The sequence below is a fragment of the Capra hircus genome, chromosome 6 (genome assembly GCF_001704415.2).
Source record: "Capra hircus breed San Clemente chromosome 6, ASM170441v1, whole genome shotgun sequence".
In the NCBI taxonomy this organism is placed as follows: Eukaryota; Metazoa; Chordata; class Mammalia; order Artiodactyla; family Bovidae; genus Capra; species Capra hircus.
The window spans coordinates 91,633,758-91,647,255 of NC_030813.1; positions in this window are offsets into that span (position 1 = coordinate 91,633,758).

Genomic DNA, 13,498 nt, shown 5'->3' on the forward strand with positions numbered 1-13,498 from the left:
GTTAGATCCTGGACTTACATTATTTCATTTAGCCCTCATAAAGTCCCATGAAGTACATACTTTATCTTTTTTTTTTTTAAGAATGTGGGCACTGAGGCAGAGAGAGGTTGACAGAGTGGTCCAAAGTCACATGGCTTGTAAGAAGCAGACGAGTTTTGAAATCTCAGTCTGTCAGACACTTAAACTTTAGCCACATAACCATTGCTTGGAACTTCTGGCTTCGCATTTATTGAGAGCTAAACAGAAACAGTGAAAATTGGTGAAAAAGCTGTGGCAGTACCAACATTCTCAGTCACATGGGCAACCAGGAGGGGCAGTGAGATCAGAATTCATGGTTTGAGAGACAGAGTCCTCTGCTTGCCTGGACTTGATGGACTAGAACCGCAGGCCAGGAATGAGCTCCAGGTGCCCCTCAACTACAAGCTGGCTAAAAACACAATCCTCAATGAATGCGGTCATGTGAAAAGCATTCTAATCTGATGTCACGAGGTAGTCTGGAGGTATTTTCTAGAAGCAAATGAGACTTGGGGTGTGTGTTTAGATAGCTGTTCAACTCTTGGTGTGGCAAAGCCAGAATATTATGAAATATCAGGGCTGTCTGATTCCTGCATATTATGAAATCAGCGCTAAGTAAACCACTGAAGCATTTACAGTTATTCCTTAATGGTGTATTCCATGGTTAGAAGTTGTTTTAAATGAGAAAGTCAAGTATACTCAGTATCTGTCTCTGGGTGGGAGTAGGATGGGCCAATGGGCAGTGAAGAGGGGGCCTCGTGAGCGTCAGGGAGGAAGCGTTCGGCTGGGTACAGGGTGTGCTAAAGGTAGGGGTGGGGGCCAAGGTATTAGCCTATAGAAAGGAAAAATAGAAGAGCTGTATTTCACCTCTAGCCTAGTGCCTGCAGGACTTCTGGCCACCGCACTGATCACATCTCCTGAGTCTCTGACATTATCAATCAAAAGCCTCCTGTAAAGGCCCAACCTCAAAGAAGATTGTTAGCTATCAGTTTAGAAACATCTCCAATTCTCTGCTAAACAGCAAACACTCTTTTTAGCCTCAGTGAAGAATGTTTCAGAATATTCATAAGGGATTGCTTCGACTGCATTACAAGCTATCTTGAGCAGCATTGTTTTTCTGCATTTCTAATTAAACCAGAGGAGACAGAGATCTCACCACCATTCTCCAAAAAGTTGAACATAGACAGACCATATGTTGCAGAAACTCCATGCGTGGCTACGTACCCAAAAGGACTGACACTTGGTACTGAAACTAATCTTTGTATGCAAATGTTCATAGCAATACTATGCAGAATTGCCAAGGGTGGAAACAAGCCAAATGTCTATCAGCCAGTAAATGGGTAAACAAAAATGTAGGAATATGTACAGTGGCCCATTATTCAGACACAGCAAGGAATGAAGTACTGACACGTGCTACAACAAGGGTGAATCTTATAAATAGCATGTCAGGCAAAAGTTGACAGACGCTAAAGGCCACATATTGTATGATTCCATTTATCAAAAATATCCAGAGCAAGTAAATCCTTACAGACAGAGAATAGATCAGTGGTTGCCAGGGAAAGGGTAGGAGGGAATAAGGCATGACTGCTCAATGCATAACATGCGGTTTTGGGGCTGATAAAATGTTTTGGAGCTGGAGATGGTAGTTATACAACAGGGCAGTTATACAACTGTCACTGAATTGTGCACTTTAAAATGGTTAGTTTTATGTATGTGGATTTCACTTCAATAAAAGTGCAAATCACAGGGGAATTTTATAAGGAGATGGCAGAGTACAAGAAGGAGATGTTTAGATATGAACTACTACTTCCAAGGACTTTTTTTTTCTTCCTCATATCCCATTTCTGATTTGAGTGATAATCACTCTTGGAATGTGATCTTTTGAAAATTCAGTGATGGTAGGGAATTCTAGAAAGGTCTAGCATCTTTTTCTTCAAGGAGAAAACAAAAAGGAGCGCCCTCATTCTCTCAGCAGGGAGATGACACTCAACACTCTACTTTCCATGTGACTGTGACTTGCTCTAAACCTTCCTTACTTCCTCTAAGCCTTCCTTACTTCCTCATGGGACTCTGCGTACCTGCATATCTCACAGGCATGTACATCCCAAAGTCCCCAGGTGCAGGATGGATATGTGCTATGTACTGTGCTTAGTTGCTCAGTCATGTCTGACTCTTTGTGACCCTATGAACTATAGCCTGCCAGGCTCCTCTGTCCATGTGGATTCTTCAAGCAAGAATACTGGAGTGGGTTGCCATACCCTCCTGCAGGGGATCTTCCCAATCCAGGGATCAAACCCAGGTCAGCCGAGTTGCAAGCAGATTCTTTACCATCTGAGCCACCAGGGAAGCCCAAGAATACTGGAGTGGGTAGCCTATCCCTTCTCCAGGGGATCTTTCCGACCCAGGAATGAATTTGTGGTCTCCTGCATTGCAGGTGGTTTCTTTACCAGCTGAGCTACCAGGGAAGCCTGCAGGATGACTGGCATTCCGAATCAACTCAAGTAGACAGCCAGCACCCTAAACCCTGCCTGCCTGGCACTGATCAGTCCGTTTATTCCCTTACAGGGAATAAAGGTCGCTTTCTCACACTTGCCCTACTGGAAGGGAGATATCCATTGTGGGGAGAGGATATATAAGAGAGAGTGGTAGGGAGAAGCTACCCAGCAGCTTTGATCCTGGTGTTGTGAGTTTTCATCAACAAAGCCTACTTCTTAACCTATGCTGGGTGTTACTGTGGAATTAGTTCCAGACTCTTCAACAATAAGCGACAGGCTGAAGGGATCTACCTGGCATGCTAATATCTATGTGTGAAACCATAAAAAGAAACTGCTCATTTAACAGTGAGAGTCCTTGGAAATTCCCTGGAGGCCCAGTGATTAGGATTTGGTGCTTTCACTGCCAGGGCCCAGGTTAAATCCTTGATCAGGAAACTGAGATTCCACAAGCCACCGTGGTATAGGAACAATACCAAACCAAACCAATGAGGGTCCTCAAGACAAGGTTGTTCTCTCTCACCACTTCTATTCAACACAGTACTGGAAATTGTAGCCATAGCAATCAGGCAAGGAAAAAAAATAAAAGTACCCAAATTCTACTATATAGAGAAAACTCTGAAGATGCCACACAAAAATTACTAGAACTTCACTGTTAGTGCAAAGACATGCAACTGATTTCTGTATGTCAGTCTTGCATTGGTTGCATCTCTTTACACTAATGGTGAAGTATCATAAAGGGAATTAAAAAAACAACACATTTTAAAATTCCCTTAAAAAAATACTTAGGAATAAACCTGACCAAGAAGGCAAAAAACTTAAATGCTGAGAACTATAAGCCATTAATAAAGGAAATTGGAGATAATTCAAAGAAATGGAAAGATATCCCAAGCTCTTAGACTGGAAGAATTAACATTGTTAAAATGGCCATATTATCCAAAGCAATATACAGATTTAATACAATCCCTATCAAATTATCCATAGGTCTTACCTGTAGCTCAAACAGTAAAGAATCTGCCTGCAATTCAGGAGACCCAGGTTCAATCCCTGGGTAGGGAAGATCCTCTGGAGAAGGGAATGGCAATCCACTCCAGTATTCTTGCCTGGATAATTCTATGGACAGAGGAGCCTGGTGATCTTACAGTCTGTGGGTTTGCAAAGAGTCAGACATGACTGAGTGACTAACAAACACTACACTACTATCAAATTATCCATAACATTTTCCACCAAACTGGAACAAATAATCTTAAAATTTATATGAAACCTTAAAGGACCCAGAATTACCAAAGCAATCCTGAGAGGGAAAAGAACAAAGCAGGAGGCATAATATTCCCAGACTTCAGACTATACTACAAAGCTATAGCAATCAAAACAGCATGGTATTGACACAAAACAGACATGTGGGTCAATCAATGGAACAGACTACAGAGCCCAGAAATAAACCCACACACCTACAGTCAATTAATCTTGGCAAGAATATACAATGGGGAAAAGACAGTCTTTTCAGCAAGTGGTATTGGGAAAGTTGAACAGCTGCATGTAAATCAATGAAGTTAGAATACATCCTCACACCATACACAGACATAAACTCAAAATGACTTAAAGACATAAATATAAGACATAACATCATAAAATTCCTAGGAGAGAACATAGGCAAAATGTTGTCTGATATAAATTGTACCAATGTTTTTTTAGGTCAGTCTCCCAAGGCAATAGAAATAAAACCAAAAAATAAAAAATAAAAACAAAAACAAATGGGACCTAATCAAACTCATAAGCTTTTGCACAGCAAAAGAAACCATAAACAAAATGAAAAGACAACCCTCTGAATGGGAGAAAATATTTGCAAATGATGTGAATGGCAAGGACTTGATTTCCAAAATATACAAATAGCTCATACAACTCAAAAGCAAAATAAACAAACAACCCAATCCACAAATGGACAGAAGACCTAAACAGACATTTCTCCAAAGAAGATGCCTAATTATTAGAGCATCTAGGCATCGCTAATTATTAGAGAAATGAAAATCAAAACTACAGTGAAGTACCACCTCACACTGGTCAAAATGGCCATCATCAAAACGTCTACAAATAATAAGTGCTGGAGAGTATGTGGAGAAAAGGGACGCCTCCTACATTGTTGGTGGGAATGCAAATTGGTGCAGCCACTAAGGAAAATAGTATAGATATTACTCAAAATATTAAAAATGGAACTACTGTATGATCCAAGATTCACATGTCTGGGTTATATACGAAAGGATTGAAATCGAGATCTCAAAGAGGTATCTGGACTCCGATGTTTACTGTAGCACTATTCACAATAGTCAAGACATGAAAACAACCCAAGAGTCCATGGATGGCTGGACGGATAAGCAAATGTGGTATGCACATATCGTTGTCTTTCACAAGGGACATGTGAGACAACACGGATGAACCTGGAGGGCACTGGACTACTTGAAATACGCCAGTCACAGAAGGACAAACACCATGTGATACTACTTGTATGAAGAATCTAATGTTGTTAAACTTATAGAACCAGGAAGTAGAATAGTGGTTACTAGGAGTTGTGGGATGGGAAACAGGGAAGTATTAACACAAGGGTACAAAGTGTCAGCTGTGTAAGATAAATAAGTCCTAGATATAGAGCCTATAGTCAACATTGAGGGCAGATCTTATGTTATCATACACAGAAAATAAAATAATAAAGAGGGTGGGAGGAAACTTCTGGAGAAGATGGATACGTTTGTGGCACAGTTCAGTTCAGTTCAGTTCAGTCGCTCAGTCGTGTCCGACTCTTTGTGATCCCATGAATTGCAGCACGCCATGCCTCCCTGTCCATCATCAACTCCCAGAGTTCACTCAGATTCATGTCCATCGAGTCAGTGATGCCATCAAGCCATCACAGATCATACTAATTGTGGGTGTATACTTATTTCCATGCTCATCAAGTTGTATGCATTGAATATGTACAGCTTTTCATAGGTTGATTATACCTCAATAAAGTGGTTTCAAAAAGAGGAATGAGGGTCCTAACCAAATATAATGCCTTCAGGGGACTGAGAAGGCCTAATCCTTTACCTGAAATAAAATCTTAATATTAGGTGGTCCAAAATACCACTTTTTAAATTGAGCCTCCAGTCCTTCCAAACAGTATCCAGCTTGTGGACGATTTCTCTGATCATCTCCTTAGCTTTCCTCTTTCCCCCTTCCCTGCACCCCAGCTTTGTCAAAGATGGGCCTCTCAGTTCCTGTGTAAGCACCAGAATCTTGACGGGGTCAACAGCATAAACCCAGACTCTCGTGCTAATGTTGAATGCCTCTCAAATTCTCTATTTACTGTTTCACCAAAAGTTAAATATTACCTGCTATTACATCTATAACAATGCTGAGTGTAGCTAAAGCCCTTGCTAAGAAATGACATGTGTCCTGTTAATGGGCCATAATTTCTGTAATAAAGGAGAAAGAGCAGTGCCCAAAAGCTAGATAACTTTGTCGATGACATAACTATGCTGATGAATAACCTTACAATATCTGTTCCCCTCTAGACATTTCTCCAATTTATCTTAACTAAGAGCTTTATTACAATTGCCCAACTTGTGTATGGGTATTAGTCATTCAGTTGTGTCAGACTCTTCATGACCCTGTGGACTGTAGCCCACCAGGCTCGTCTGTCCATGGGATTTCCCAGGCAAGAATACTGGAGTGGGTTGCCATTCCCTTCTCCAGGGGATCTTCCTGACCCAGGGATCAAACCTGGGTCCCCTGCTACCGAGGTCCAGCCCCGGTGGATCCAGGGTGATTCGAAGGTGGGGACGGAGTCGGCGTCTCTGGAAATGACTTGTTTAATTACAGATAGAAAGGGATTAGAAGATTAGCGGAGAAAAGGAGGCTGAATAACTTGGTTCACATGGGATACCAATCACCACCTACACAGGCCGCAGGCGTCTTTCCGTTCTCCAGAAGGAGAGGTGGCACTGAGGCCCCCCCGGTCCGATCTTAGAAGCCCAGGCAAAATTAGTAGGCTTGGTGGGTACCCATGTACCAGATGGGAATTCGGCCAGAAAATAGTAGGAGAGAAAAAAGGGGGCTGAATAACTTGGTTTACGTGGGATACCAATAAAATTCCAAGACAAGGAATTTGCACCATCTACATTGGGCCACCGGTGCCACTTGAATATCGGAAGGTGCCCCTCCTTGGGCTCCTTCTCGCATGGTCTTGAAAACCGGGGCGAATAAGTAGACTTGGAGGGCACCCACGCTCCAGATGGGAATTCAGCCCGAAAAATGGGGAGCAGAAAAGAACGACATGAGGGAATCAGTCTTTCCGGAAAACTGATCCGATTTCTTTATTTTTGGGTTTGCTTATATACCTCTTGTTACACATAGGGATGAATACAGAGTCACGTGGGAGTCGGCGGTCCTGACCTTTATCAAAATCAGGTGCTTCACATAAATGCATAAAAAAGGTCTTAGGGATATTACATCATCTTCTGGCCATGAGTGAGACCTGCTAACATTTTATAATCCTTTCTTTCTGATAACCAAAAAACTTATTTTTTCCAAGGGTGTTTTTTCTTAAACCAGGCACCACCCTCCAAATAAAGTTACATTCCTATAGGGTGAGGGTGTAGTGAGTTACAATCAAGAAAGGAATTTATTTAACCCAAGGTTAACATGATTAGTCTTAAAGGTTAATACTTATTTCTCCTATATGCTTAAAGGTTAATACTTATTTCTCCTATATGTTAGTTATATTCATTATAAGGGTAGGGAATATGGAGATTTAGCAGCAAATATCAGCCCCATAAATGAAAATCCTTTCACCAATGCTCCCCTTAAGATCTATTTAGTCTTAAGATATGATAAAGTTACATTCTTACATAGCAAGGACACAATGTTTTATAACAAAGTACAGTGATCTATTACAAAAGAGAAAATCCATTAACTCAAAAAGTCTAGTATCACTAACATCAAAAACTACTATATTTCCTTTGCTATATTCCAAATACATTGATTAGTATATTCCCAGGTGTCCAAGGATATGGAGGCCTGGCGGCAATCATTGACTCAACAAGAAGAAAAGGTCCTATGCTAATTAAGACTCTCAAAATACTCCAAAACTCTCTGTGCTGTTTACAGTTGAGAGGTAGTAAACAATCATGTGCCTAGAGGCAGCAGTATGGATAATCCTGTCACACAAGCTAGTCTGTCAGCAGAGAGGTTTGACCTGAGACATCCTTGTGCCACCCAGAGCAGGGAATTAGCAGCAATTATTGACACAACAAATGAAGAACCCTTCACCAATATAATTCCTAACCAACTATACTAACAATTTCTAACTCCCCAAAAGAATTTGCCTTTAGTAAGTCTAAAACATCTCGTGCCTCTCAGGTTGGGAGGCTGTAAACAATCACATGTGGCCGGACAAACCTATACAGGTGGGCTAGATAACCTTCAGAGGAGTCGGCAAGCTGAAACACTCTTGTCACGCCCAAGAATTTTTATTGCCTTGGAGCTGCACGTTTACTCCTTCTCCGAGAGAAACAGTTATGGGGGAGAGCCCCCCGTAAAGTCAGAGGTGTAGGTGAGAGCATAAAACAGACTCTGGTTTTGGGGTTAGATGCTTGGGAACAGGGGGTTTCCTGAGGCTTGATCACGCCTTTGCGTATGCCAAGCCTCCTTCCTCATGACCTTTGCCACGGGCGGAATTCCTCACGCTGGCCCCCGGCACCCTGCATTGCAGGTGGATTCTTTATTGCCTGAGCCAAGATTGCCCCACTTAATTAAACTTAAAAACCTTTGCATAGCAAAGGAAACAATAAACAAAATTAAAAGACAACCCTCAGAGTGGGAGAAAATAATTGCAAATGAAATAACTGACAAAGGATTAATCTCCAAAAGCTCATGCAGCTCAACATCAGAAAACCAACCTGATCAAAAAGTGGGTGGAAGACCTAAACAGACATTTCTCCAAAGAAGACATACAGATGGTCAACAAACACATGAAAAGATGCTCAACATCACTCATTTTTGCAGAAATGCAGATCAAAACTACAATGAGGTATCACATCACACCTGTCAGAATGGCCATCATCAAAAAGTCTACAAACAATAAATCCTGGGAAGGATGTGGAGAAAATGGAACATTCTTGCACTGTTGGTGGAAATGTTAATTGATACAGCCACCAAGGAGAACAGTATAGAGATTCCTTTAAAAATTAGGAATAAAACTACCATTTGACCCCAAAATCCCACTACTGGGCGTATACCCTGAGAAAACCTTAAGTTAAAGAGATGCATATACCCCAATGTTCATTGCAGCACTTTTTCCAATAGTAGGACATGGAAGCAACCTAGATGTTCATCAACAGATGAATGGATACAGAAATCATGGTACATATGCACAGTGGAATATCACTCAGCTATAAAAATGAATGTATTTGTCAGTCCTAATAAGGTGGATGAATCTAGAGTCTATTATACACAGTGAAAGTAAGTCAGAAAGAGAAAGACAAATATTGTATACTAACAAGCTGAAACTCCAGTACTTTGGCCACCTCATGTGAAGAGTTGACTCATCGGAAAAGACTCTGATGCCGGGAGGGATTGGGGGCAGGAGGAGAAGGGGACGACTGAGGATGAGATGGCTGGATGGCATCACTGACTCGATGGATGTGAGTCTGAGTGAACTCTGGGAGTTGGTGATGGACAGAGAGGCCTGGCGTGCTGCGATTCATGGGGTCACAAACAAACACGACTGAGCAACTGAACTGAACTGAACTAAACATACATATGGAATTTAGAAAGATAGTACTGATGAACCTGTTTGCAGGGCAGCAATGGACACACAGACACAGAGAACAGACTTATAGACACAGTGGGGGAAGGAGAAGGTGGGATGAATTGAGAGAGCAGCATGGAAACATATGCATTATCATATGTAAAATAGACAGCAAGTGGGAATTTGCTGTGTGACACAGGGAGCTCAACTCACTAATCTGTGACAATCTAGAAGGGTGGGATGGGGTGGGAGGTGGGAGAGGGGATCAGGAGGGGGGGAACCTATGTATACTTATGGCTGATTCATGCTGATGTATAGCAGAAGCCAACACAATATTGTAAAGTAATTATCCTTCAATTTAAAAAAAAAGAGGAAAAACTTTTAAAAAAGAAGAGAACAATGATAAACTAAATTTAAAAAAAAAGATCGTCCCAAAGACTATTGTAAAAAAATATATATATATATTTGTTGTTGTTGTTCACCTACGGTAATATTAGAAAAGGAAGGAAAAATTTTTTTTTTTCTGGATCTTGAGGAAGTAAAAATGTATAACAGTACCAGATATGATAGACCTCTGGGAATGAGATAGGAGGTCTTTGCTGTACATCCTGAAGTTTTCCCTCCTGGAAATTGAAAGCAAATGTAATGTTGAAGAGGAGATAGGACTCTTCATTGTGTTATACACGTGCCTTACTCTTGACATGGTATAAGAATGGAGAAACTGACTCACAGAAAGTTTCAACCCTGTGATTATTTCTGCAGTGCCCAGAAAACTTCCTGGAACATCGAAGGTTCTTAATATCTGTTGAAAGTTTAATGTCAAACTTTTGACTAAGGTGGGAGGAATCTCAGGGTTCTAGTTTAGGGAAAATGAAAACTTCTTTTGTCTCAATCATCTCTGTACTTGATATTATTCATTATTCTAAAGCACTCCCTCTATAGCTGTCCTTATCCAATGTATTTTCAATAATCAAGAATCAATCCTATAGACAGAGCTTTAGGATGGAATATACCCAAATTGGAACTCTATTTCTTTTCTTTCTTCAAAATACTTTTTAGCCACATCACATGGCACATGGGGTCTTAGCTCCCTGACCAGGGATCAAACCTGTACCTTTTGCACTGGGAGTGCAGTCTTAAACACAGGACCATCAGGAAAGTCCCCCTGGAACTCTGTTTCTGTGTGAACTCTGTGAGAGCAAGGTTTTACTTATTTCTGCACCCTAGAATGTAGTGAAAGTGAAAGAAAGTGAAATCGCTCAGTCGTGTCCGACTCTTTGCAACCCCGTGGACTGTAGCCCGCCAGGCTCCTCTGTCCATGGGATTCTCCAGGCAAGAGTCCTGGAGTCAGTTGCCATTTCCTTCTCCAGGGGATGTTCCCTACCCAGGGATCGAACCCAGGTCTCCCACATTGCAGGCAGACGTTTTAACCTCTGAGCCACCAGGGAAGAATGTGTTACAGTGGTACATAATGGATGCTAGCAAATGCTGTGCAAGAATTTTACTAAAGCTTTCTACTGAGAACTTTTGCATTTGGGTGACGTTTTGGAAGGGAGAAAATGGGGCGGTGGAGAGAAAGTGATTTGGGGAAAGGAGATCTGATTTCAAAACTTCAAATCTGTTTACACTCTTTTAACAACAGCAGACAACTTGAGCAGTCTTCGTTTTCTATAAAATAAGCTTACCTCCCATCTTCCCAGGGATCTGTCTTCTCTTCCCTTTGGTAAAGAATTCTGAATTGATTATGACAGGCTGGATGAAATGTGTGTGGGCCACTTTGCAGCAAAGGCATTAACTACCTGACTGCAGTTGAGGACCCTCCAAACTGGATTTTATTTTCTTAGTATTGGGGGTCTTGTCCTGAGTGGGTAGATTAGTGATGTGAAGACAAAACACACTGGAAAAGTAAAGATATCCTCTTCTTGAGGCTATTATAAGGGGGAAAATGCTCATTAAGAACAGATTAATGTCTCAAAAAAAAAAAAAAAAAAAGAAGGTCTAGAGTTTTATAGAGACAGGTAAACAAGAGAGTCCTGAGGAAGGGTGATGATAAATCTTATTTGCCATAGGCAGGGTGATACTTTGAGATTAGCTGGAATGTAGAAAGTCCAGGAGATATCTCAATTGCTTTTTTGGAGCGCAGGGTTCAGATAAAGTTCAACATGGTCAGTAGACACTGAAGGCCATTTATGTTTGAATTCTACTTTCATTGTCTAGTAGCCCCGTGACCTTAAGCAAATTACTTACCCTCTCTGTGTGCCATTTATAGAATGGAATACTATATAGTACTTACCTGATGGAGATGTTTTAAGGATTAAATGAGATGAAGCATATAAAGTTTCTGGTCCTATATAATTGTTCAGTAAATGTTATTACCATAGGGTAGAACTTAGGTTTACAAGGAGGGATAAAACTTGCTGATGATCTCATCTGAAACTTTACAAAAGTCAAGAAGCTTCACTCAGATAAGACAGATTGTTTCTTCTGTTTGTTTTGGTTTGGTTTTTTCGGCCATGCCATGCAGTACTGTTGTTGTCATGGTTGTTGAGTCCCTGAGTTGTGTCCAACTCTTTGTGACCTCAAGGTCTTAGCATGCCAGGCTCCTGTGTCCTCCACTATCTCCTGGAGTTTGCTCAGATTCACATCCTCTGCCTCCTCTTTCTTCTTTTGCCTTCATTCTTTCCCAGCATGAAGATCTTTTCCAATGAGTTGGTTCTTCTCATCAGGCAGCCAAGGTATTGGAGCTTCAGCAACAGTCCTTCCAATGAATATTCAGGACTGATTTCCTTTAAGATTGACTGGTTGGATCTCCTTGCTGTCCAAGGGACTCTCAAGAGTCGTCTCCAGCACCACAGTTCAAAAGCAACAATTCTTTGGCGCTCAGCCTTCTTTATGGCTGGAAAAAACATAGCTTTGGCTATATGGATCTTTGTTGGCAAAGTGATGTCTCTGCTTTTTAATATGCTGTCTAGGTTTGTCATAGCTTTTCTTCCAAGGAGAAAGTGTCTTTTAATTTCATGGCTACTGTCCACTGTGATTTTGGAGCCCAAGAAAAGAAAGTCTGTCATTGTTTCCGCTTTTTCCCCTTCCATTCGCCATGAAGTGATGGGATCGGATGCCATGATCACACGGCACATGGGGTCCTAACTCCCCTACAGGGGCAGTGTGGAGTCTTAACCACTGGCCCACCAAGAAGTTTCAGACAAATTGTTTTTATACCTCCTTAAAAAGTTAACACACAGAAATGCTGAATAGGTACAAATGAAATAACTTAGAGACTTTCTTTTAAAATGTTAAATTATAAAGTCAATTAAACAATAGTTCAAATCTTTGTGTGTGTGTGTGTATCTGTGTAAATAGTTTTCACATGGTGAAAACTCCCATGAACTACTGGAATTTGTTTAAATTACTATTTAATTATTATTATATATTTATATTATTATATATTATTATTATTATACTTATTAACAATTACTAGATTATTATTTTAAACCACTGGAAATTGTTCAAATGCTCCCCCATCATTATTTCATTTGGCTTAATGTTAGTCTGTCTTTAGAATTGTCTTGTGGCTGATTCAAACAGTAAAATTAAATGAAGAACAATTTCATTTTGGGGAAATCGTTTTAAAATATAATTTCAAGCTATTGATCCTGGATAAGCTTAAGGCAGTCATGAGGAGGACCATGTCTCCACTTGCGCCGGGGACAGAGGGTGGCAGTCTCCACAGTTTCCTTTCCTTTCCAGTACTCCCTTGAGGGAGCGATTATATCCCAATTTTAAATTTGAAAAAATTCCAGGGAAATCGCAGAGAGTTCAAAGAATCTGCCCAAGACTATGAAGCTAGTCACTGGGCACAGCTATGGATTCTTAGTGCAGGGCTCAAGAGAGCCCGTCAGCCTCTTGAGGGAAAAGAAAGCGGTTTTGATTTTCATGTCACCCTCTTTGTTACCGTGTCCTGCTATTTAATAAAGCTGCTCTGGGGCTCTCCAGATTCACAGATCATTGCAACTCACTGGTTGGTTCTATTTAAAGTCCCCGTTTCAAAAATCCTCTGAATTACAGCCCTAATATTTACTGGAAGCTTAATTACATGCTAGGCACTGTTTCAGGCAATTAAAAATATTAATGAATTAATTTTTGGCTGTGCTAGGTCTTCATTGCTATGTGCGGGCTTTCTCTAGTTTCGGCGAGCCAGGCTGCTGCTCTC